Below are 25,097 nucleotides of genomic sequence, written 5' to 3'. Positions count from 1 at the left end.
CTATCTAATAAAATGAAATTCAATGGTGAAAAGAGTAAGGTTCTACATTTAGGCAACAAAAACGGAATGCACAGGTACAGTATAGGTCAGGGGTGGGGAACTGTGGCTCTTTTGCGACTTGTGGACTTCAACTCCCAGAATTCCTGAGGCAGCTATGTTGGTTCTGGAATTCTGGGAGTTGAAGTCCACAAGTCGCAAAAGAGCCACAGTTCCCCACCCCTGGTATAGGTGGTACCGTGCTCAATAGTAGTAACTGTGAGAGGGATCTTGGAGTTCTAGTGGACAACCATTTAAATATGAGCCAGCAGTGTGCAGCAGCTGCCAAAAAAGCCAACACAGTTCTAGGCTGCATCAACAGAGGGATAGAATCAAGATCACGTGAAGTGTTAATACCACTTTATAATGCCTTGGTAAGGCCACACTTGGAATACTGCATTCAGTTCTGGTCGCCACGATGTAAAAAAGATGTGGAGACTCTGGAAAGAGTGCAGAGAAGAGCAACAAAGATGATTAGGGGACTGGAGACTAAAACATATGAAGAACGGTTGCAGGAACTAGGTATGTCTAGCTTAAGAGAAAGAAGGACTAGGGGAGACATGATAGCAGTGTTCCAATATCTCAGGGGTTGCCACAAAGAAGAGGGAGTCAAGCTATTCTCCAAGGCACCTGTGGACAGAACAAGAAGCAATGGGTGGAAACTAATCAAGGAGAGAAGCAACTTAGAACTGAGGAGAAACTTCCTGACAGTTAGAACAATTTATCAGTGGAACAGAAGTTCCCTCCAGAAGTTGTGAATGCCCCAACACTGGAAGTCTTTAAGAAGATGTTGGATAGCATCTGTCTGAAACGGTATAGGGTTTCCTGCCTAGGCAGGGGGTTGGACTAGAAGACCTCCAAGGTCCCTTCCAACTCTACTATTGTATTGTATTGTATTGTATAAGTTGACAAGGTTGAGAAACACTGATCTAGCAGATGATCCTCACTTTGTTAAGGACCTAGGTGTACTTATCTCTGACGATTTATGCTCCAAAGCTCACTGTAACAGAGTTGCTAAAAAAAACCCATTAAGAGTTGTAAACTTAATTTTGCGAAGCTTTTTTTCTGGAAATATTGTATTGCTAATTAGAGCTTATAAAATTTATGCTAGACCAATTTTAGAGTATCGTTCAACTGTTTGGAGTTCCCACCATATATCTGATACTAGTACAATTTAGCGGGTTCAGAAGTACTTCTCGCCTTGGAGTCAATTTATTGGCAGTGCCTGTGACAACTGATATTTTACAACTGGTTTCCTGGAGCCGAAAGGCTTGAGATCCCATCACCTTTTGGGGAATGTTTATGATGGCTGTGTGGGATGTTTTACTTTAATGTCTAACGGAAGATAGCCATGGGGATGTATGTTTATTCGGCTCTCAGGGCAGTTGATAAAGGAAACATCTTCACACTTGTGTATTGGCTAGAATCTGCATTCTAACAAAGAGGAGGAGTCACTATTACTTTAATTCTACTTGAATTGCCTAAAGGGATTCAGATGTTGCTTTGCCTTTAACGGCTTCTATTCTTCTTAATTAAAGGTTCCTTTTGAAATAATCAGTTTCAAGAGTCTTCACTTTCTTAAATTAGGAGAGGAGCCCTTACAACATGTGTGTGTAGATGCAGTTACAAATATAGGTATAAAAATAATCCTCAATTTAGTTCTAAATGTTTTGCTTAACTAAATTTGAGATAATGAAAAGATAAACGTCTTAACTCATTCTAAACCAACTCTGCATGTATTGGCCCAAAGTAGAAAAGTCTCAATTAATGAATTTCCTTCTGCTACAGCTTTTGTGGCATGAACTGTTACAAAAGAAATGAATATGAGAAAATAATGTAAAAAAAAAAAGTTCCTTGTACTTAATTGTACTCAAAAGTCCTGGTTACAGTACTTATTTAAGCTTACAAAGGCAAATCTATAAAGTCAGTAGCAAAAGGAAAAATATGTTTTATTAATTAGTTACAGTATTCTTCTGATATGGGAATGGTGGGACTTTGAAAAAATTAAAACAGCAAAACATTTATACAGAGACACAAATATGGCTATAATTTTAATTGAGCCAAACCTAGAATGGACTTGGGCCACATATTTATTATCTGCTTCTCAATTGTTATTTTTATTGCAAGAACAAAAGTCTTGCACTCTTCTGTACACGTTAGAATTCCTCATGCTATTGGGCTCGAAATTCTCGGTTTGGATAACTTAGAACTGCATCGCTTGCAGTCAGACCGAAGTATAGCATAGAAAAGTCTACATAGTAATGTTTTACCTGTAAATGACTTTTTCTGTTTTAATCGCAATAATACACGCATGAACAACCACTTTAAACTCAATGTAGATCGTTCTAAACTTGACTGCAAAAAAATGTTTTCTGTAATAGAGTTGTCGAAGTCTAGAATGCCCTACCTCAGTGATGGCTCAGTGAGTCACTGTGTGCCAAAAGCGTGCGTGTGACCCCGCAATGCAATGCATGTGCGCACGTGTGCCCACCCATCACCCCGTGCTTTCCCTGCCCCCGTGTAATCCCCTGCAAGTGCCCCCCCCATGCACATGCAACACCCACACATGCACGTACATCTCCTGCAAGCGCCCCCCCACATGCATGGCAGAGACCCAAAAACCCAGGCATGCATGCATGCGCAGTGGAGTTGAGCTGGGGCGAGAGTTCGCGTGCCTGCAGAGATGGCTCTGCCATAGGTTCGCTGTCACGGCCCTACCTGATTCAGTTGTCTCAGCTACACGTTTTCACAGTTTCAGTCACAAATTGACTTCTGTGGACCTTACTTCATACTTAAGTGGTCAGTAGAGGGGGCATGCATATGTGCCCTAATGTGCCTATTGTCCCTGTCATTGTATTTTTATTCTCTTATTCTTGTTCTTGCTTTGTTTGACTAATTCCAATAAAAATAAATAAATAAGAGTCTTAGCTTTTAAAAGAACTGGTTTTAACAAACTCAGAGAGAACTTGGGAAAGATTAGGATGAAAATCCTAAAGGGGAAAACAACCCAAGAATCCTGGGAAACTGAAAAATATGATCATAAAAGCCCAGTCCAGCACAATACCACTGAAAAAGAAAAAAAAAGAAATACAAGAAGAAACCAGCATGGGTGCACAAAGATCTCTCTGACAAACTGAAAGACAAAAAGGACAAATACAAAAAATGGAAAAAAAGACACTTAACTAAGGCAGAATATCAGCAGCTAGCTAGAATCTGCAAAGACGAAGTCAGGAAAGCAAAGGCTCAGAATGAACACATTTGCAACAAAAGTCAAAGATAATTAAAAAAAATTCTTGCAACATAAATAACAAGAAAAATATCAAGGAAATAGTCCACTAAAGAGAGAAAACGGCAAGGGAATAACAGGCAGCAGAGAGAAAGCAGAACTGCGCAACTCATTCTTTGCATCGGTCTTCACACAAAAACTATAGTCCAACCTACCAAAAACATAACTGTAAAAGGCAGACTAGAAATAAAAGTTAAAATAAGCAAAAAACACACAAAAATGGTAATAGAACACCTGTCTGATCTTGAATACAAATCACCGGGACCTGATGGATTGCATCCCAGAGTTCTAAAGGAGCTGGCAGATGTAATCTCAGAACCACTGTAACACATAATCCTGGAGCTCCCGGGAACTATCAATGGACTGGCAAAGAGCCAATATAGTTCCCATCTTTAAAAAAAAAAACAGACCCAGGAAACTACAGACAAATCAGCCTAAAATCAATATCCGGGAAGATAATAAAAAAAAAAACCAGATCTGTCAACATCTAGAAACAAGTAAAGTAACAATTAGAGGTCAGCATGGGTTTGTTAAAAAACAGATCATGCCAATCCAATCTTATTTCATTCTCCAACAGTGACTAAATTAGTAGACTAGAAAAATACTGTGGACATAATATACTTAAGACTTCAGGAAGGCATTCAACGAAGTAGACCACAACCTACTTTTTGGTAAGCTAGAAAAAGCAATGGCAATATTAGTTAGGCTTATATACCTCTTTACAGTGCTTTACAGCCCTCTCTACACGATTTACAGAGTCAGCGTATTGGCCCCAACAATTTGGGCCATAATTTTACCCATCTCGGAAGGATGGAAGGCTGAGTCAACTTTGAGGCTGGATTTGAACTGCCAAATTGCAGTCAGCTGGCAGTCAGCAGAAGTAGCCTATAGTACTGCACTCTAACCACTGTGCCACTGAAGTGCAAGAAAAAAGTGGAATAGATAGCATCACCATCAGATGGCTTTGTAACTGGCTGACAAACCATACGCAATGAGTAGTCCTTAATGGTGCAACATCTACATGGAAGGAAGGAAGCAGTGGGGTACCACAAGGTTCCATCTTATGCCCAATACTTTTCAATTTCTTCATAAACAACTTAGATGAGAGAAAAGAAGGGGAATTTACCAAATTTGCAGATGATTCTAAGCTGGTAGGAATAACCAACACCCTAGATGATAGGCAATTGGATCTTGACAGACTTAAACACTGAGCTCTATCAAACAAAATGAAATTCAATGTAGAGAAAAGTAAAGTCTTACTCTTAGGCAAGAAAAATCAAAAGTACAACATAGACACTGGGTGAAATCAGGTTTAATAGCAGTAACTGTGAGAGGGATCTTGGAGTCTTAGTAGACAACCAATTAAAAATGAGCCAATAGTGCGCGGAAAGAGTTCAGAGAAGAGAAACCAAGATGATGAGGGGACTGGAGGCTAAAACATATGATGAACAGTTGCAGGAACTGGGCATGGCTAGTCTAGTGAAGAGAAGGACCAGGAGTGACATGATAGCAGTCTTCCAATATTTGAGGGGCTGCCACAGAGAGGAGGGTGTCACACTGTTTTCCAAGGCACCCGAAGGCCAGACAAGGAATAATAGATGGAAACTGATCAAGGAGAGATTATACCTAGAAATAAAGATAAAATTTTTGACAGTGAGAAACAATCAACCAATGGAACAGCTTTTGCCTTCCGAAGTTGTGGGAGCTTCATCACTTGAAACTTTGATTGGACTGCCATTTGTCAGAAAAGGTGTAGGGTCTCCTGCTTGGGCAGGGAGTTGGACTAGATGATCTAGAACGTCTCTTCCAACTCTGTTAATCTGTATCTGTAAGGATGCTGCAACCATCATTAATGTTCACCAGTTGGCAGCATCCGAACCAAACAGGCCAACTTGCTCCCGGACTCTCCCCCCGACCTACCCTCAACTCACCTTCCAGCTGATGCTTTGATCCTTGGAAGAGCACAAATAACACTCTGCACACCACCTTCCTCCCATGAGTGATCCGGAAGGGGAAGTTCCTCTGCCCTTCTCCTCTCCTCCCATCCCTTCTAGCAATACAGTACTCGATGGTTTCAGTTCCTTTTAGCTCCAACAGATGCCGCTCTTGTAGTGCTGGCTTTCTAATCGCGGATGCTGCCTATCTGACCACTATCTCGTCCTAGGAGTTCGAAAAACAGGCTTGTCCTTTCTCTGCCTAAGGCACCTACCAGATGTTTTCACTGATTACATGCTGCCACGTCGTTTTCGACTCCTAGCAACTGAGCCAAGGGAAATGTGAAACTATTTAGCCTGCGAAGTTTTGCTACGTGAGGAGTCCCTATAAGTTTAAACAGAATTACGGAATAAGAGTTGGAAGGGATCACCTCTCCAAGCTGGAGACCTTATACCATTCTGGACAAACAGCTGGTCCAGTCTCCTCTTTAAAAAATCCCATTGTTGGAGCATCCACAAGTTGTAGAGGCAAAGCTGTTCCACTGATTGATTGGTTTCAGGGACAGGGAATGTCTCAATTCTAGGAAGGATTTGATTTTGATGAGTCTCCCTGTTTCTTCTTTTACTGCTCTCAGGCACTTTGGATAATAGGTTGACCCTCTCTTAATGTGCCAGTCCTTCAAATACTGAAAGACTACGATCATGTCACCCATAGTCCTCTGTGTCAGTCATGTCCAGTTCTTGCAACCGCTCATCCTGTTTTAGCCTTCAGTCCCCTAAATACCTTTGTTGCTCTTTTCTGCACTTTTTCAAGAGTCTCAACATCTTTTTTTGGTATCACGGTAACCAAAACTGGACGCAGTATTTCAAGAGCAGCAGTAATTCATTACTAACACCTCATGTGATTTTTGATATTATCCCGCTGGTGATGCAGACTAGGACTCCGTTGGCTTTTTCTGCAGCTGCTGCAAAGTGCTAGCTCATACTGAAGTGGTTGTCCATTAGGACTCCTAGATCCCTCTCATAGTTACTGTTGTTGGAAAAGGTACAACCTCTTTCAAAGGTGCTTTTTTTTTCAAGAAGCAACCGGACTTTCTGGTTTTTCTTTGAAGACGTTTAGCTTCCTGGATGACAAGCAGCACTTCTTCAAAGAAAAACCAGAAAGTACAGTTGCTTCTTGAAAAAAAAAAGCACCTTTGGGTCTGTTAGTCTATATTCTATTCTATACCCTCTGATTCTACGCCGTGAAGGAAAGCAAAACAGTCTGACTTGCTTCTGGACTCTCTTCCCACCTGCCCTCAACTCACCTGCCAGCTGCTGCTTCGATCCTTGGAAGAGCACAAAAGCCTCTCTGCACACTGCCTTCCTCCCATGAGTGATCCAGTAGAGGAAGTTCTTCTGTGCTTCTCCTCTGGACACAATATTCCAAGTGTAGCCTTACTAGTACAGTAGAATGCAGTACTAACACTTCATGTGATCCTGATCCTATCCCTCTGTTAATGCAGACTAGGACTGCATTGGCTTTTTCTGCAACTGTAGCACACTGCTGTCTAATACTTGAGGCGATTTTTCACTGGAACTCCTAGATCCCTCTCAAAGTTACTGCTGTTGGGTAAGGTGCAACCTCTTCTATAGATGCAAATTTAGTGAGGGTCCATTGTAATGTCAAATGGTCACAAAGTAACCAGCCATATGTTAATATGACCAATCTCTTATGTTAAAGGAATTCAACCCCAGTTTTTTCCATACAATTTTGTCTACTCACTGTCTCCATCTATGAGGACATCAGCTACAGGTAGTGTACAGGTTACAAGTAGTTTTAACAATTGCTGTATGTGTGGGGAGATGTCATGGCCTGGAAAACCCTCCAGAAAAAATGAAAAAAAAAAACACCCGTTTTTTTCCCAACAGTTTTGGAAAGAAACAGAAAAAAACCCCTTATTTTTGTCCAATTTTTTAATTTTTCCTCTCCTTCCCATCTCAATTTGGGAGCTTAGCATTGAACAAGAGAAAAGGCTTTACGTTAACTTTTTATTATTAAAAGCATTTATTAATACACATATTCATCGTTCATCTCACAGTTTGAGGCGACTTTGGATGTCTTGCCTTGTCCTAATGTTCACAGCAACACTGACAATAATACAATACAATACAATAGTAGAGTTGGAAGGGACCTTGGAGGTCTTCTAGTCCAACCCCCTGCCTAGGCTATCCAACATCTTCTTAAAAACTTCCAGTGTTGGGGCATTCACAACTTCTGGAGGCAAGCTGTTCCACTGATAAATTGTTCTAACTGTCAGGAAATTTCTCCTCAGTTCTAAGTTGCTTCTCTCCTTGATTAGTTTCCACCCATTGCTTCTTGTTCTACCCTCAGGTGCCTCTTCTTTGTGGCAACCCCTGAGACAATCCCCACTTTTTTTTCCTTTTCAGTGTCACCACCACCAAACAGGGATACAACAGATACGTTAGCAATATGGTGCTGCTCTCTCACCCAGCAGCCATCAAAGGGAAACAAGCGGGCACTTCAAAGAAAAGGAGATCAAAACAGGAATTGCTAATAAACCTGGAGATCCTGTGATCAAAGCCACAATTGCTTTCCTCCTCAACTCAACATTCCCTACAGCTTGTTTCCAACAGGCAGAACAGCCTTTACATGTGAAATTTGACACTGCTTTTTTTTCCTGGGCCCCATCACACACTGAACTTTTGAAGGTCTCCCGGAGACAGCCATCATTTTCGGTGCACCCACAATTCCTTAATGCTATCTGCAGTGTTAAGGTAGAAAAAAAGATCAGTTTGTCCCGCTCCCAACATGACAATGACCCAAAAGCAGCTGCCATTTTGGCCCTGAGGCAGGCGTGGCAAAATGACAGCTGCTTCCACAAGTCCACCACAGGGCCCAGGGATGAAAAATAATGGTTGCTTCCAGGAACACAGTAATATGGCCCAGGGATAAATAACCTGCCCTCTTTCCCCACCATGAGGCTAAGACCGGGATGGCGAACCTATGGCATGCGTGCCAAAGGTGGTACGTGGAGCCATTTGTCAGGGCACGTGAGGCTGGCCAGCTGAGTTCAGCCTTTTTTAAAGCCATTTTTCGCCCTCCTCAGCCTCCAGAGACTTTATAGGAGCCTGGGGAGGGCGAAAAGAGCCTCCCCCCCCCCCCGCAGGCTCTCCAGAGGCTTCAGGAGCTTCCCTGAAGCCTCCAGAGCGCAAAAAAATGGCCTTATGGGCAAATAGGAAATTTGGGAACGGACTTCCAGTTTGCTCGGAGGGTCAGTTTAAGCCCTCCGGAAGCTTCATGGAATTTCAGGAGGCTTCCCTGAAGCCTCCGGAGGACTAAAAAGGACCCTTTGAGCTTCCGGTTTGCTCGTAGGGTCCTTTTTAGTCCTCCGGAGGCTTCAGGGAAGCCTCCTGAAGGGCCATGAAGCCTCCAGGGGGCCTCCGGGGGGCGAGGGAGGCTGTTTTTGCCCTCCCCAGGCTCCTATAAAGCCTCTGGAACCTGGGGAGGGCGAAAAAAGCATGGAAAAATGGGGAGGGGGGGTCGCGCCTCTCATGCGTGCATGCACACTGGGGGGGGGTGTCGCACATTGCATTATGGGTGCAGCACGCCCGTGCATGACCCCCCCCCCCCCGTGCTCCCCCCCCATGGCACGCGAGCCAAAAAAGATTCGCCATCACTCTACTTTTTCCAGCTTGAAATATCTTCCTGATTTTCTCTTATCTTTCACCTGCTGAGAGGAGAGAATTGTGTAATTTTCTTAAGTAAATGGAAAATAGTTTGATTTCTGGCTCGATTTGCTTCCCCTCCCCCCAAAAAAATCCTAGTTCTCCATAGTGCTCTTATTGCCATCCTCTTTGTCTATAGGATTCAAAGAAAAGCATAACTTTAATTGCTTATAAAATGCTTGCAGAAGATGTGAAAAAAGGAAAAAGGATACATTGCATTTAAAAAGCAAACATGCCACAATCCTAGAATAACCTCTTTAATTATGATTCATCGAACATTACAGAGATCCAAGTTCAAATATCCATTCAATCATAAAATTCCGTTATTGATTTGCATCAATCATAAATTCTTAGTACTGCAATGGGTTATCAACAAATATATCTGGAAGTATTAAGAGTATACAATTGCAACTATATGCATACAAGACAGAAATGCAAATGTACACACCTACAAATGTATATATGTGGGAAATCCATGTTTTTTTCAGCCTGAAAAAATGTCCCAAAATGGTTGAAGTCAAGCCATCTGAGCTAATATTAGAGATGTGAGGGCTTTGATTGGAGAAATGATACCTAAAGTCTCTGCAAGATTTGAAGCACCAGTTTTGCCCATGGAAGCCCTCAGCTCCAAATAAGGGCAGTAAATATTTTCTACAATCTCTCTGGTGCATCCCCATTCAGGTAGTCCTCACTTACTGCCTGCATTTGGACTGCCGTCTATGTCATTAAGCAGCCCGATCGTTAAGCATGATGTCACATGACAGTGCCAACTTACATCTGTTCCTCTGTGGTGGGTAAGCAAATCACTGTGGATTGTTAAACTCAATTTCACATGACTGTGGCTTACGATTTCCTGCTGGCATCCCCACTGATTTTGCTTGTGTGAAGCTAGCTGGGCGGGTCACAAATGGTGATCATGAGTGTGGGATGCTGCGGGACGCAGTGCGTGGGATGCTGCGACCATCATAAACGTGCACCAGTTGGCAGAACTCCTTTTCCTGCACCTTCATAACCACAGGCTCAGGGAACAAGTGGTTAAGTGAGGACTACCTATACAACTGAACATCCTAAAAGGTCCTCATTAGCTATTTTTTTTTAAAAGTGCTGGCTTAAGCAGTTGAACCTGGTTAAAAGAGTAAGGTTCTACATTTAGGCAAGAAAAACGAAATGCACAGGTACAGTACAGTTGGTACCTTGCTCAATAATAGTAACTGTGAAAGGGATCTTGGAATCCTAGTGGACAACCATTTAAATATGAGCCAGCAGTGTGCAGCAGCTGCCAAAAAAGCCAACACAGTCCTAGGCTGCATCAACAGAGGGATAGAATCAAGATCATGTGAAGTGTTAATACCACTTTATAATGCCTTGGTAAGGCCACACTTGGAATACTGCATTCAGTTCTGGTCACCACGCTGTAGAAAAGATGTGGAGACTCTGGAAAGAGTGCAGAGAAGAGCAACAAAGATGATGAGGGGACTGGAGACTAAAACATATGAAGGACGGTTGCAGGAACTGGGTATGTCTAGTTTAATGAAAAGAAGGACTAGGGGAGGCATGATAGCAGTGTTCCAATATCTCAGGGGTTGCCACAAAGAAGAGGGAGTCAAACTATTTTCCAAGGCACCTGAGGGTAGAACAAGAAGCAATGGGTGGAAACTGATCAAGGAGAGAAGCAACTTAGAACTGAGGAGAAACTTCCTGACAGTTAGAACAATTAATCAGTGGAACAGAAGTTGCCTCCAGAAGTTGTGAATGCCCCAACACTGGAAGTCTTTAAGAAGATGTTGGATAGCCATTTGTCTGGAACGGTATAGGGTTTCCTGCCTAGGCAGGGGGTTGGACTAGAAGACCCCCAAGGTCCCTTCCAACTCTGCTATTGCATTGTATTGTATTAATACATGGATGGAGCACCAATAGGAAATTCCGTCTTGTTGGCTAGATATGGAAGTAAAAAAAAAAAAAAAATCCCAGTGGCAGATCAGTCTGTTATTGTAGCCAAGAAAACAGCAGGCCCATAAGAGAATGGTAGAAGTTGGAAGGGACCTAGGTCTTCTAGTCCAATCCCCTGCTGAGGCAGGAGACTCTATAGTACCATTCTGGACAAAGGGCTGTCCAATCTCTTCTTTAAAATCTCCAGTGATGAATAGTCCAATATCATGGTTCCGAGTGATGCTAATTAATTCAGCTAGAGTTGACACCAACAACCGAAGCCTCACTGTAGCCCAACCAAGCTGGCTGTTCTGTACACCAGTTTCTGTTCCTGAAAATGCTCTGCAGGCAGTTATTAGAGCCCCCGGGCCTGTCGCTTAAACTGAAATTCTGCTATCTTTCTAAATATTATCACAGAACCTCCTTGATTTCTATGGAAAGTTGTTTGTAAAAAAAAACCAGCGGAAAGCTTCTTTTTCAGGGTAGCTTATACAACAAATAAGCTACCCTGGCTGTTCAGTTACATGGGCAGAGAGAAACAGGGACGCAGCAATCCCCAGAAAGGGAATCTGGGCATGTAAGAGAGGCAGATTCGATTTGCAGATGACACTAAACTGACAGCAACCCAGAAGACAAGCTCAAGAGCCAAAAAGATCTTGACAAACTTGCACAATGGGCCCTATCCAACAAAATGAATTTCAATGTGGAGAAAAGCAAAGTTTTACATTTAGGCAGGAAAAAATCCAAGGTATTAGTACAGATTAGGGGGAAAACCAGTAACTGTGAGAGGGACCCTGGAGTCTTAGTGGATGATCACTTGAATATGATCCATCCGTGTGTAGCGGCAGCCAAAAAAGGAAATACAATCCTGGTTGTGTAAACAGAAGCATTGAATCAAGATCAGGTGAGGTATTACTACCACTTTATGAAAGCCTAGTAAGACCACACTTGGACTACTGCAACTGATTTTCGCCACTATACGACAAAAAAAAAAGATGTTGAGACTTTGGAAAAAGTTCAGAGAAGAGCAATTAAGATGATGGAAGGCCTGGAGACTAAAACATACGAAGAACGGCTGCAGGATTTGGGCTTGGCTAGCCTATAAAGAAAAGAAGAATTAGGGGGTGACATGATAGCAGCATTCCATATTTGAGGGGCTGCCCCAAAGAAGAGGCAGTCAAACTATTCTCCAAAGCACCAAGAAGGCAAGACAAGGAACAATGGATGGAAACTAACCAAGGAGAGAAGCACCTGGAATGAATGAGAAACTTCCTAACAGTAAGGACAATTAAACAGTGGAATAGCTTGCCTTCAAACGTTGGGTGCGCTTCCTCACTGGAGGTTTTTAAAAAGAGACTGGACAGTCACTTATCTGAAATAGTATAGGTTCTCCTGCTTGAACAGGGGGCTGGACTAGAAGACCTCCAAGGTCCCTTCCAGGTCATTCCTTCTATTGTATCTCAAAGCAATCCCACCTGGGCAGGGCTGCCCATTGGCCAAGCCCACCTGGACGCTTCTCAAGTCTCTGTCATTCCTTTGAGATGCCACTGGCCTTCTCCTAGCAGGGTTCACGCCCTCGGAGGGAGCTCCTCCAGCCATGATCCTTCTGAGCTTAGATCAGTGTTTCTCAACCTTGGCGACTTTTAAGTCCTGTGGACTTCAACTCCCAGAATTATCCAGCCAGCTGGCTGGGGGATTCTGGGACTTGAAGTCCACGGGACGTAAAGTCGCCAAGGTTGAGAAACACTGGCTTAGATCCTCTCCCTCCCCTCCAGACCCTGGATCCTCCCCAGCAGCCACAGGGGAACGTGGAAACGGTGGTGCCCAACCTTCCTCGACACCACGCGGTCTCAGGCATTTGGGAGCAGGGCTGCACCAAATGTTGGGCTGCGGGGAAAAAGTGGGGCCTGAAGGGAGGATTTTAAGGGGGGGTCAGAGAGCCGTTCGCAGAAGCAGCAACCGAAGAGGAGGAGAAGCGGCGGCGCAGCGATTCCCACGGAGCAGAAAACCTTGGAAGGAAAGGCGGAGACTGGGAAGGGGAGGGGGCTCAACTGGGGAAACCCCACCTCGCTCTCCCTCCCTCCCTCCCCCAAGGAATCCCTCCTCCCCTTCCCGCACCTGGGGATTTCCCCCCCTCCTCCCTCCCCCTCCTCCTCCTCCCTCCCCCAACCCTTCTCCCAGCGTCCTTGCCTACCTGGCAGCCCTTGAGCGCCCCTCCCCGAGAGGCCCGCAGCCCTGGCTCTTAAAAGCCGTCGGGAGACCAGAACGGGAAGCAGCAGGGGCCTGAAACTGGGTTCCCAGCCCCTATTTCCCCCCTTTCCTTCCTCGCCTCTAGGCGCAAAAGAAAAGCTCTCTGCGTTTAACCCCTTCGCTGAAGCCGCTAAGGGAAGGGGGCGACTGGGGCGCCGGCCAGCAATGCAAAGTCCCCCAACCGGGGACCGCCAAAGACGTCAACCCCCCCTCCCCCCATCCAGATTTTTAAAAAGATAGTTGCATGTGCTAATCTGCATCTCTAAAATGCGGATTAGGCATTCATTTCTATTAAATATTGGGGAGGAAGTCCTGTAGATGACGTTGGACTACAAAAGCCATCATCCTTCGCCCCGGTTTTAGGCGCTGCGATTTGCTGAATACAAATACTGTATCTACCTTTGTACGGGATGTCTAGAAGAGGCAGGTAGCACCTTTTCTGATTAACAAATTGCATCGGAGATCCGTAACTAACTTTTAGTCTGGGAAGGGGCTGGTCACTTTTCACTCATCCAGTGTTAGGCTCCCATAAATTCACGTGGAGAATCCCTTGTTCTGAGCAGGAGGATCCATTTCCGGCCTTCCTTCTCCTGCTTTAAGGGTTTTCATCTCTAAAATGAAGCTGCCCCCCAAAAACAAGAATCCCCCCCCTTTCCACCAATAGATTTACATGTCCCCCAGGGATAAAATGACATTCGGCACAGGACCCAAGGCATGCCACAACAATGCTTTAGATCGGCTAATTGAGGGAATGTCGTGCAACCTCCTTTCCTAACTGCTATCAACATTTACAGTCATTTTCAGAGATTTCAAATGGAGAAGGATCCTGAAAAAACAAGGGAAAGCCACAAGCTACAGTGGCCGCTTCCTGTTTGATTGGCAGCAACATTATGCTTAGGATTTCTGTTGACAGCTTGCTCACTAATCTGGAACTTTACTGTTGCAAAATATGGCTGTAAAGCAGTGGTGGGTTTCAAATTTTTTTAGAACCTCTTTTGTAGGTGTGGCCTGCTTTGTGGGAGTGGTTTGCCAACCATGTGACTGGATGGGAGTGGCTTGCCAGCCATGTGACTGGGTGGGCATGGCCAACTTGTAAAATGTGGTGAAGCTCACTTAACAACGCTCTTGCTTAGCAACCAAAATGTTGGCTCAGAAACTCGGGCATTTGAAGCACGCAAGTCTTAAAGCTGTCAAGTTACAAGACCCTTGCACCCTTAACCCTTTAGAAAAAAAACCCCAGGGGTGTTCAAGCTTGACAGCTTTAAGACTTGTAGACTTCAACTCCCAAAATTCCTCCTCCAGTCATGTTGGCTCAGGAACTCTGGCATTGAAGTGTGCAAGTCTTAAAGCTGTCAAGTTACAAGACCCTTGCACCTCTAGAAAAAAACCCCCAGGGGTGTTCAAACTTGACAGCTTTAAGACTTGTGGACTTCAACTCCCAGAATTCCTCCTCTCACTCTTCATCTTGGTGATGTGCGGACGGGTGGGGTGGAGGGAGCTGGAACCTGTCCTAAACGGCACTGTAGATTTGTGGAGCCTCTTCTATAGAAGAGGTTAGAACTGGCAGGAACCCACCCCTGCTGTAAAGAAAAAAATTATGACAAGAGGGAAAAAATGGAATGGCTCCTTTACAAATATAGTAGGGAGGGCTGGCCTTCCAGCCGCATGGTATGAGAGAGAGAGAAGCAGTGGTGGGTTCCAGATCCCGTTGTAACCGGTACGGTTGCAATGGGGCCCAGTGTTCACCACATGAACGTGTGCAGCACGCGTGCACGTGCGTCCTTATCTCTTGTGATGTCTCCGCGACACCCCAGCTGCTTGCCGGAGTGTCGTACAGGTGCTGTGCACTCGGTGTGCGTACGCGGAAGCGCCAAAGAGCTCAAATACAGGTAAGGAGCTCGGCCAGGTGGGGTCTCTGGAGCACTGCTCTGGGCAGGCACCGGTACGCCCATACCAGGGCATACCGCCTGCAACCCACCACTAGAGAGAAGAAAAAATGAAAGGGAGACAGGGACACCAGTGGAGAAGGAGGCAAAGCAAGCAGAGTCCTGAGGAGAGAGTGGGGGGGAGGGGGAGGAAGGGTTTATCAGCCTGCCCTGCTCCCACCTGCTTGGTGGGACTGCAAGTGAGGAGGGTGAAGTCTGAGGAAGAGAGGAGAGGAAAAAGAGTGAAGTTGATCAGAAAGAAAAAGCAAAGCTGATCTAAAGACAGAAGTGGTATTCAGCAGGTTCTGACCAGTTCTAGAGAACCGGTAGCAGTAGTTCAGAGAACCGGTAAATACCACCTCTGACTGGCCACACTCCTGCCACACCCCTGCCCTCTGCCTCCGGAGTCCTAGCTGATGGTAGGGAATGAGAAATTTATAGTATCCTTCCCCTGCCACGCCTCAGAACCGGTAGTAAAAAATTTGAATCCCACCACTGTCTAAAGATAAGGTTGAGAGAAAGAGGGAGGAAGGGACCTAGCTATCTGCGGGATCGCATTCTGCCCCATACATCCCTGCGACCAATCCGCTCTCACAGAGAGGGACTCCTCCGGGTGCCGTCCACCAGGCAATGTCAGAGGGCGGCGCCCAGGAATAGGGCCTTCTCTGTGATGGGCCCAGCCCTTTGGAATGACCTCCCCCCAGATATCAGGACAACGACCGATCTCCGCTCCTTCCGCACGAAACTCAAGACCCACCTGTTCCAACTAGCTGGCCTGGCTTAAACTAGAACTTTCTAACTTCCCTGGCAATTTTAATATTTTAATATTTTATACGTAAATCTTGGGGTTTTTAACTGTTTTAATTGTTTTAATTGATTGTTATTTATTTGAACTTAGTGGCTTCCATTTGTATTTGATTGTTAATATTGATGTCACCTCCTCCATGCCACACTTGTATTTTGATTTAATTGTACGTCGCCCCGAGTCCCTTTGCGGAGAGGGGGCGACTGATAAATCGAAATAAATAAATAAATAATAAATAAATAAATAATAAATAAATAAATAAATAAATAAATAATAAATAAATAAATAAATAAATAAATAAATAATAAGGGAGAGAGAGATTATCCAAGGAAAGAGGGAGAGTGAAGATGATCCAGGGAAGGCCTGAGGGAAGCTCCACACACATCAGAAAAAAAAGGGGGGAGGCAAATGGATCCACCGAAGGACAAGGGAAGTGAACTGGCCTGGGCGAGTCGAGGCATCTGGGGGAGTGACCAGAACAGGCTGACAGCCAGGACAAAACACAGAGCAAGAGACTCTGAGAAATTAGACCAGTGACTGAGAGCGGGAAGTCTTCAAATTCCCCAGGAGAAACGGACAAACGGATGTGGACTTTTGTGCCCTTTCAGAGTAGCCCCTTCACAAAAAATAAATAAAAAAAGACCCATTAAAGAAGCAATCTTCTTCCAATAACATAGGACGACACATTTACTTAACGACTTGTGGTTGGTTTAACAATCACAGCAAAAATGGTCATAAAATGGGCAAGTGATTCACTTCACAAATGCATTGCTTAGTGACTGAAATTCTAGTCCCAAAAGTTGTTGCCAGTTGAGGACAATGTGCACCCCGGAAAAGGGAAATTCACAAAATAAATCCTGAGGGAAAGAATTAAGGCAGAGTGAAAAAAAAAAACTTTCTGTGGCACAATAGTATACATAGGAACCAAGGAATGGTGAGTATCTTTTCAAGTGAAAAGCAAAGGAAAAAAATATCCCGCCAAATGATATGGCCAATTGATAAGCTGGCTAACCTTCTTAGAGGGACATTGTACATACAGCACTACTTTGGATACAGACCCAAAATGCTGGGGATGCGATGATGATCTAACTACTAGAGTTAAAAGAGGCCAGTTCAGCGTTTGGCCCTAAGCTCTATTCCACGGAGGAATCTTTAATCTTTAGAATCTTTATTGTCATTGTACTTAAATACAACGAAACTGGAATCTGAATTTTTTAAAAATCTAACATATATTTTATGTATTATTTTCTCATTCAGGAATTCAAGAGGGTATACAAAACATTCCTATCGTTGTGTATAGGTAGTCGTCAACTTAAAGGTAAAGGTTCCCCTTGCATATATGTGCTAGTCGTTCCCGACTCTAGGGGGCGGTGCTCAACTCAGTTTCAAAGCGGAAGAGGCAGCGCTGTCCGAAAAAGTCTCCGTGGTCATGTGGCTGGCATGACTAAACACCGAAGGCACATGGAACGCTGTTACCCTTCCACCAAAGATGGTTCCTATTTTTCTACTTGCATTTTTTACATACTTTCAAACTGCTAGGTTGGCAGAAGCTGGGACAAGTAACGGGAGCTCACTCCGATACGCGGTGCTAGGGATTCGAACTGCTGACCTTTCTGATTGACAAGCTCAGTGTCGTAACCACTGAGCCACTGTGTCCCTTATTGCCTGAAATTAGGCATGGAATTTCGGAGTCTCTACACCTTCACTTTTATAGCTTTCATTTTCTGTGAAGATTTCCAAAAGTATTTTAACATAATGTAAATCTTGGGGCAGTTCAGAACCTATTAATTTCAGCTTGGTGCATGGCTGATGGTGTTTTGACTGGGATTTTTTAAAGGGGAGGCCAGAGATCCATTTTCCCCAAGCGCCTTGAAAGGATAAACCAATGTTCAGATCAATCATTTTTAACGTAAAACTGCTCAGTAAGTTTAATGCCAAGGGCATTCCCTACAAATGTTCCCACAGAATGAAGTACTGAATTAAAAGTAACTTTAAAAAGTTCCTTGGCATAGAATACAGGAAAAAAGAAAGTATGAACATTCAGATGAATATTTGGCCCCCATAGCTCTCCAGTTTTAAAAAAAGGACCTTGACTTTTGACCTCGCTCAACAGAAGTAACTGATAGGGATCTATGAGTCCTAATCAACAACTACCTATGAGACAGCAGTGCGCTGCAGCTGCAGAAAAAACTAACACGGCCCTTTTCTGCATCAACAGTGAGATAGTACCAAGATCACATGATGTGTCCGTACTGCATTATATTGCACTGGTAAGACTACACTTCGAATATGGCATCCACATTTGGGCACCATGATACAGAAAAGATGTTGAGACTCTAGAAACAGTGCAGAGAAAAGCAACAAAGATGACTAGGGGACTGGGTATGTGTATAAAATATAAGATGAACAGTTACAGGAACTGGATATGTCTAATCTACCACAGAGAAGGGCTAAGGGTGACTAGCACTCTTTCAATATTTGAATGGATGGCACAGAAAATAGGAGGTCTATCTATTCTCTAAAGCAGTGTTTTTCAACCACTATTCCGCGGCACACTAGTGTGCTGCGAGATGTTGCCTGGTGTGCCGTGGGAAAATCTTGAATCTTGAAGGGAAGAGGGAAGCCACCGGGGAAACTACGAATCCCAGCATGCCGCGGCCTCCCCACCCCAGCCTGCCTGGCCGTCTTGGCACAGGGGAGCGATCCAGCAGCAGCGGGGAGAGGGGGGCGTCAGGGCGGCGGGAGGGGCAGGGAGGGACCGCGGCCAAGTGCTTCCGCCTTCTCGCCCGGGCAAGAGGCTTGCGGGGCTGACGGGAGGCGGGATCCAGAGGCTGGACTGCCACCACCGCAGGGGCTGTTGCGGACGGAGCTCCGGTAAGCCGAGGCAGGCCCGCGACCGCACCTGAGGACGCCTTCGCTGTGGGCTGGAGCGCCCCGTGGGGGCTGGGGGCGGCGCTGCTCCGTGGCGGTGGAGGGAGCCAGCGGCGGTCGAGCGGCCCGGAGCCCCCGCCGGAGCTGGGCGGCCAATAAGCAGGTGAGCCCAGCGCCAGGCAAACCGCACCCCCCCACACACACCCAGGTAACTGTCCCTGGCCACCCCCCCGTTTTGTATATATATACTTTATATATAGTCAATATAGGCACAGAGTTAAATTTTTTAACATTTTCTAATGGTGGTGTGCCTCGTGATTTTTTTCATGAAGCAAGTGTGCCTTTGCCCAAAAAAGGTTGAAAAACACTGCTCTAAAGCACCTGAGAGATGGACAATAAGTAACAGAGGGAGAGTTATCAAAAAGAGATCCAACCTAGAATTAAGGCGAAATCTCCTGTCAACGAGAACAATTGATCAGTGGAATGAGAACAATTGATCAGTGGAAGGGCTTGCCTCCAGAAATTGTGAAATCACTGGAGGTTTTTAAGAGGAGACTGGACAGCCATTTGTCTAGAATGGCCTAAGGCCTTCAGGAAGCCAGTGAAAATGGGAAAATGCCTGAGGGGACTCAGTGGGGGGAGGAAAGACCTGGTGGGAGCCTTTTGGGGAGGAAAAAGCATGGGGATGACCAAGAGTTAGGAATCAGAGCACCAGGTGTCTCTGAGGGTAAGGCAGACCTAGGGAGGCAAGCCTGGTCCTGCGCTAGGCCTCAAAGAAATTCCCACAATCCTGAGGTAGCCAGTGTTCTGTGTATCGACTCGTACATTTGTGCAATGGCTGCATCATGAAGATCAGGGAGTGGGGTAGTTAACCAGCACTCTTGCATAACAGCCATTGCAAAATGCAACCATAATTGGCAGCTCCCATTACATTTGTATGTCTAGGACTAATTGTATGCTGGCTTGGGAATTGTGGGGCTCAAAATATGGAGGACACCAAGAAAGAAGGCTAAAATTTGACATGTGGAAATTCCAAAATCAATATACAAAACCCCCCCCACAAAACACTATGCAATACCCTTTTGGGGGAATTCCACAATTTCTGCAAAAGGAAACATAAAAGTAACTTTTGCTGAAAAGTGAAACAGGAGTTAGCCTTTAAGAAAGTAGCCTTTTCCATTTTTTTCCCCTCTCAATTTACAAATCTAATCCTAAGAGATGTTGACTAAAAAGAATCAGGCCAGAAGTCAAATAGTCAATTTCCTACCTATACTCCCAATTGGAAATCAGAAATGAAATTCAAGACTTTTCTAAATTCATCAATGTTTGCCTCATATGGATTTCCTTGTGTGCAATAAAGGAGGATTTATGCCTGAAGTACCGTCCACAGACTGAGCATCTGAACGGTTTCTCCCCTGTGTGTAAACCTACATGACTTAGAAGACTAGACCTACTACTAAAATCTTTTCCACAATCCGGACACTCATACGGTTTCTCTCCTGTGTGAGTCCTCTGGTGAATCACCAGGCTAGAATTCTGACTGAAAAGTTTTCCACAATCAGAACATTCAAAAGGTTTCTCTCCTGTGTGAATCCTTTGGTGTCTCACCAGGTTGGAATTCTGACTGAAACCTTTGCCACAATCAGGACATTCAAAAGGTTTCTCTCCTGTGTGACTCCTCTGGTGTATTGCCAGGTCAGAACAGTGACTGAAGCTTTTTCCACAATCTGGACACTCATACGGTTTATCTCCTGTATGAGTCCTCTGGTGTTTCACCAGGTTGAAATTCAGACTGAAAGTTTTTCCACAATCATGACATTCAAAGGGTTTCTCTCCTGTGTGAGTCCTCTGGTGTTTCACCAGGTTGGAATTTTGACTGAAAGTTTTCCCACAGTCAGGACATTCAAAGGGTTTCTCTCCTGTGTGAGTCCTCTGGTGTTTCACCAGGTCAGAACTGTAACTGAAACATTTACCACACTCTAGACACTCATATGGTTTTTCTCCTGTGTGAGTCCTCTGGTGTTTCATCAGATCAGAACGGTAACTGAAAGTTTTCCCACACTCTGGACATTCATAGGGTTTCTCTCCTCTGTGAATCCTCTGGTGTATCACCAGGTCGGAATTCAGACTGAAACTTTTTCCACAATCTGAACATTCATATGGTTTATCTCTTGTGTGAATCCTCTGGTGTTTCACCAGGTTGGAATTCTTACTGAAACATTTCCCACAATCAAGACATTCGTATGGTTTCTCTCCTGTGTGAGTCCTTTGGTGTATCACCAAATGGGAATTTTGACTGAAACTTTTTCCACAATCAGGACATTCAAAGGGTTTCTCTCCTGTGTGAATCCTCTGGTGTATCACCAGGTTGGAATTCAAACTGAAACTTTTTCCACAATCAGGACATTCAAATGGTTTCTCTCCTGTGTGGGTCCTCTGGTGTTTCAACAGGCTGGAATTCTGACTGAAACGTTTCCCACAATCAGCACATTCAAAAGGTTTCTCTCCTGTGTGAGTCCTCTGGTGTATCACCAGGTGGGAATTTGCAATGAAACCTTTCCCACAATCAGGACAAATATATGATTTCTTTCCTGTGTACGTCCTGTACGTCATCAGGTGGGAATTCGGACCAAAACCTTTACTACCATCAGGGTATTCAAATGGTTTCACTTCTGTGTGAATCCTCTGATGTTTCATCATGCTATATTTCTGTCTGAAGCATTTCCCACAATCAGGACATTCAAAAGGTTTCTCTCCTGTGTGAGTCCTCTGGTGTATCACTAGAAGGGAATTTGCCGTAAAGCTTTTTCCACAATCCGGACACACATGTGATTTCTTTTCCGTGTACGTTCTGTGATATATCACCAGGTGGGAATTCGGATCAAAACTTTTACTACAACCAGGGTATTCAAATGGTTTCTCTTCTGTGTGAGTCCTCTGGTGTTTCATCATGCTAGATTTCTGACTGAAACATTTCCCACAATCAGCACATTCAAAGGGTTTCTCTCCAATGTGAGACTTCTGGTGTATCACCAAGTGGGAATTTGTCATAAAACTTTTCCCACAAATAGGACAGTCACAGAGTTTCTCCCTGATGTGAATCTGCTGATGTATCTCCAGTTTGTCATTTTCGCTAAAGCATTTATCACATTCGGAGCACTTGTAGGACATCTCTCCTGTGTGGGTCCTTCCATGATCCACAAGGGAGCTGTTCTGACCGAAGATTTTGTCACATTCAGATAATTTGTATGGCTGTTCTCCAGAGTGAATTGGGTTGTCCATAATCAGCTCTGATTTGTAATCTGTTCTTTTTCCATAATAGGCAGGTCTGTGCAACTTTTTCAACACTGATATTCTTGAAGAGGTCAAACGTATGTGTGATCCTTGTTGGATGGAGCTTTGATTCAAGCTATTGTTTTCTTCCTCACAGGGTGAAGCCTCCATTATTGTCTGCCCTATGTGGCTTCCCAATTGACCTTTTCTTCCCCACTGGCTTCCAGATATTTCACTCTTTTTCTAAATGGAAAAATAATCTCCCTTGACTTTTCATGTAATGCTTCCTTGTGTTCCTTGTACTCTATTTATTCCAGCTTGAAATCTATGTCGATTTTCTCTCTTTTGATTATAACCTTCTGGGGAGAAGAATTGTATATTTTTCCAAAGGAAATGGAAAATATTTTGATTTCTGGATCGATTTGCTTTCCCTTTCAAAGTTGCTTGTTATTCTACATTGTCCAGAGCGCTCTTGTTGGCATCCTCTTTTTTCTGTAAGATTCAAATAAAAATGTAACATTAATTGTTTATAAAATGGTTGAAGAATGTGTGAAAAAAAATAAAAATATGTATTACAAGTAAATAGCAATCATGCCACAGTGGTAAAATAATCTCTTACATGAATTATGATTGATTTCACCTATTAAAGATTACAGCAATCCAAGTTCAAATATCCACTCAATCATGAAATACACTTGTTGACTTAGAATCACAAATTCTTAGCAATGCAATTATTGGGTAGAATCTCTGTAATTAAGATAAATGTTTTTACCAAAAATGATTTACTGTTATAGATTTTACCAAAACTTATAACCGATACTCCATTTAAACAATAGACATCTGTAAGTTTATATGGCGAGGGGAAAAACCAAGAATTAAATATAAATTATCGCAAGACGCTAAGGGAAGAGGAGTTTGGGCTTACCAGGTTTACATAGTTGTTGTTTTTTTCTGGCAAAAAGAGTGTGTGACTCTCCAAAATAAGAGGTTATTGACCTACGGGGCCATGAATTAAGATTTGGATGGCATAACTATTTACAGGTTGATAAGCTTAAATTAATTTTTTATTTTAATAATTTACTTTTTTAAACATACAATCCTAAGAGTTTGGAATAAATGTAAAGTAAGGTTCTCTGCAAAGATGTCTTTTTGGGTATTTCCTCCGGGAAGCTTTTTTTTTTTTAGAAAAGAAATAGTGGCCAGACTGATAGACGTATGGTCAAATAATAGCTTTCAATTATGGTGACCCTATCCTCAAGTCTACAGAGAAGTTGGAATAAGAATGGTGTGTTTGCCATTGATTTACATATATAAAATTGAAAAAAAAAGTTTAAACTAGACAAAAAGAGATATGGATTTGAATTTGCAAAAAATGAATTGGAAATTCTATTGTGTGGTAGTGATGAACAAATTATTACTAAAATTTATAAATTGTTATTGAAATTGAACTTGGAGAATGAGTATGTAAAGCACTGTATGATTCAGTAGGAAAAGAACTTGGACATAATATAATACTTGAATAATGGAAGAATGTGGATGAAAGGTCTAAAATTCACATTAAAATATAATTCAAAAGAAAACTTTTATAAGATGATATACTCTTGGTATCTGATACCAAACAAATTGTCAAGAATCTATAAAGGCACCTCAAATAAGTGTTGGAAATATAAATGTAAAGAAGGAATTTTTATCATCTAATTACTAACTTGACTCAAATGTACTAACAGAAGGATACAAACTATTCAAAAGAAACAGACCTAACATTATTGCATTATATGTTAGAGGTCATTACATCTCTACAAAGATGCACAAAACTAAGGATGAAAGCCGCCTCGAATGCATTGTGATATGTGTACTACAGGCTATATACAACGAAGCAGAAGAAATAGATGAACTACTTTCTAATCAATTAGGAAACACATCTGAGTAGTAATGGGAGAATTTAACTACCCTGATATCAACTGGGAGAAAATCTCAGCAACAAGTTGGGAATCCAATAGGTTCCTAACCACCTTAATTGACAACTTTGTCACCCAAAAGATAGAGGAGGCAGTAAGAGGAATAGCTACACTGGACCTTATTCTTACCAACAGAGAAGAAGTGATAGAGGGGGTTGAAGTTGCTGGAACTTTGGGAGACAATGACCACGTCATATTGGAATTCAATATAAAACAGACACAAGCAACAGAACATAATCAAATCGGAGCCTTAGACTTGATTTTAACAAACTCAAAGAGAGATTTTGGGAAGGATTCCACGGTTGAAAATTTTAAAAGGGAAAAAAAGGAAGCACCAAAAAAAAAATGGAAAAAGGATAAATAACAAAAGCAGGATAGCCTGAACATGCAAAGATAAATTTAGGAAAGCTAAGGGTCGGAATGAAGTAAGACTCACAACAAATGTCAAAAACACTTTAAAAAGCTTCTTTTGATACCTAATAAACAAGAAAAAAGTCAAAGAAACAATTGGTCCACTAATGGGAGATAATGGCAAGTAAATAAGGGGCAGTAGAGAGAAGGCAGAATGGCTTAATTCATTGTTTGCATCTGTCTTCACTCAAAAGAAAATACAAATCAACTTATCAAAAACAAAAGCCTAACAGGCTAGAAATGCGAATGAATATAAGCAAAAATAAGGTAAGAGAACACCTGTCAGCTCTGGATAGATTCAAATGTCCGGATCCTAATGGATTACATTCCGAAGTACTGAAGGAGCTGGTAGACATGATCTCAAAAACTCTGAACCACATCTTTCAAAGTTTTTGGAGCACCGGGAAACTACCAGCTGATGAGGATTTTCAAAAAAGGGGGAAAAAAATCTGCTGGAGATAAGTTCCCTGAAGATGGGCTCTAGCATGGGTCCGAAAGCTTGGAAGATAAAACCTCTGGTCTCAATGACTGACCCATATTGGATCCTGGAAAAAAAAAATCCAGAAAACTATCGACCCATCAGCCTGACATCATTATCAGGGAAAATCTTGGGAACAAATAATCAAGCAACACATCTGCAAGCACTTAAAAGCAAACCAAGTTATAACCAGAAGCCAACATAGGTTTGTC

At 43.2% G+C, this 25,097-nt stretch overlaps 2 protein-coding genes across 13 annotated transcripts in view; both read right to left on the bottom strand.

The window, feature by feature from the left end:
* The window catches only part of LOC309384292 (uncharacterized protein), a 62,120-nt gene extending 56,765 nt beyond the window's left edge, over positions 1–5,355 (bottom strand). For both annotated transcript variants that reach the window (XR_014174027.1, XM_081937616.1), the window contains exon 1: positions 5,254–5,355. The gene's annotated coding sequence lies outside the window, so the exon portion shown is untranslated. The remainder of the gene's footprint in view (positions 1–5,253) is intronic.
* LOC309384246 (uncharacterized protein) overlaps positions 1–25,097 on the bottom strand; it is a 198,933-nt gene that overhangs the window by 129,052 nt on the left and 44,784 nt on the right. The gene's annotated exons all lie outside the window — the stretch shown is intronic.

The sequence above is a fragment of the Natrix helvetica genome, assembly GCF_964273705.1.
Source record: "Natrix helvetica genome assembly, chromosome: 1".
NCBI lineage: Eukaryota > Metazoa > Chordata > Lepidosauria > Squamata > Natricidae > Natrix > Natrix helvetica.
This window is presented reverse-complemented; position numbering and strand designations above follow the sequence as displayed.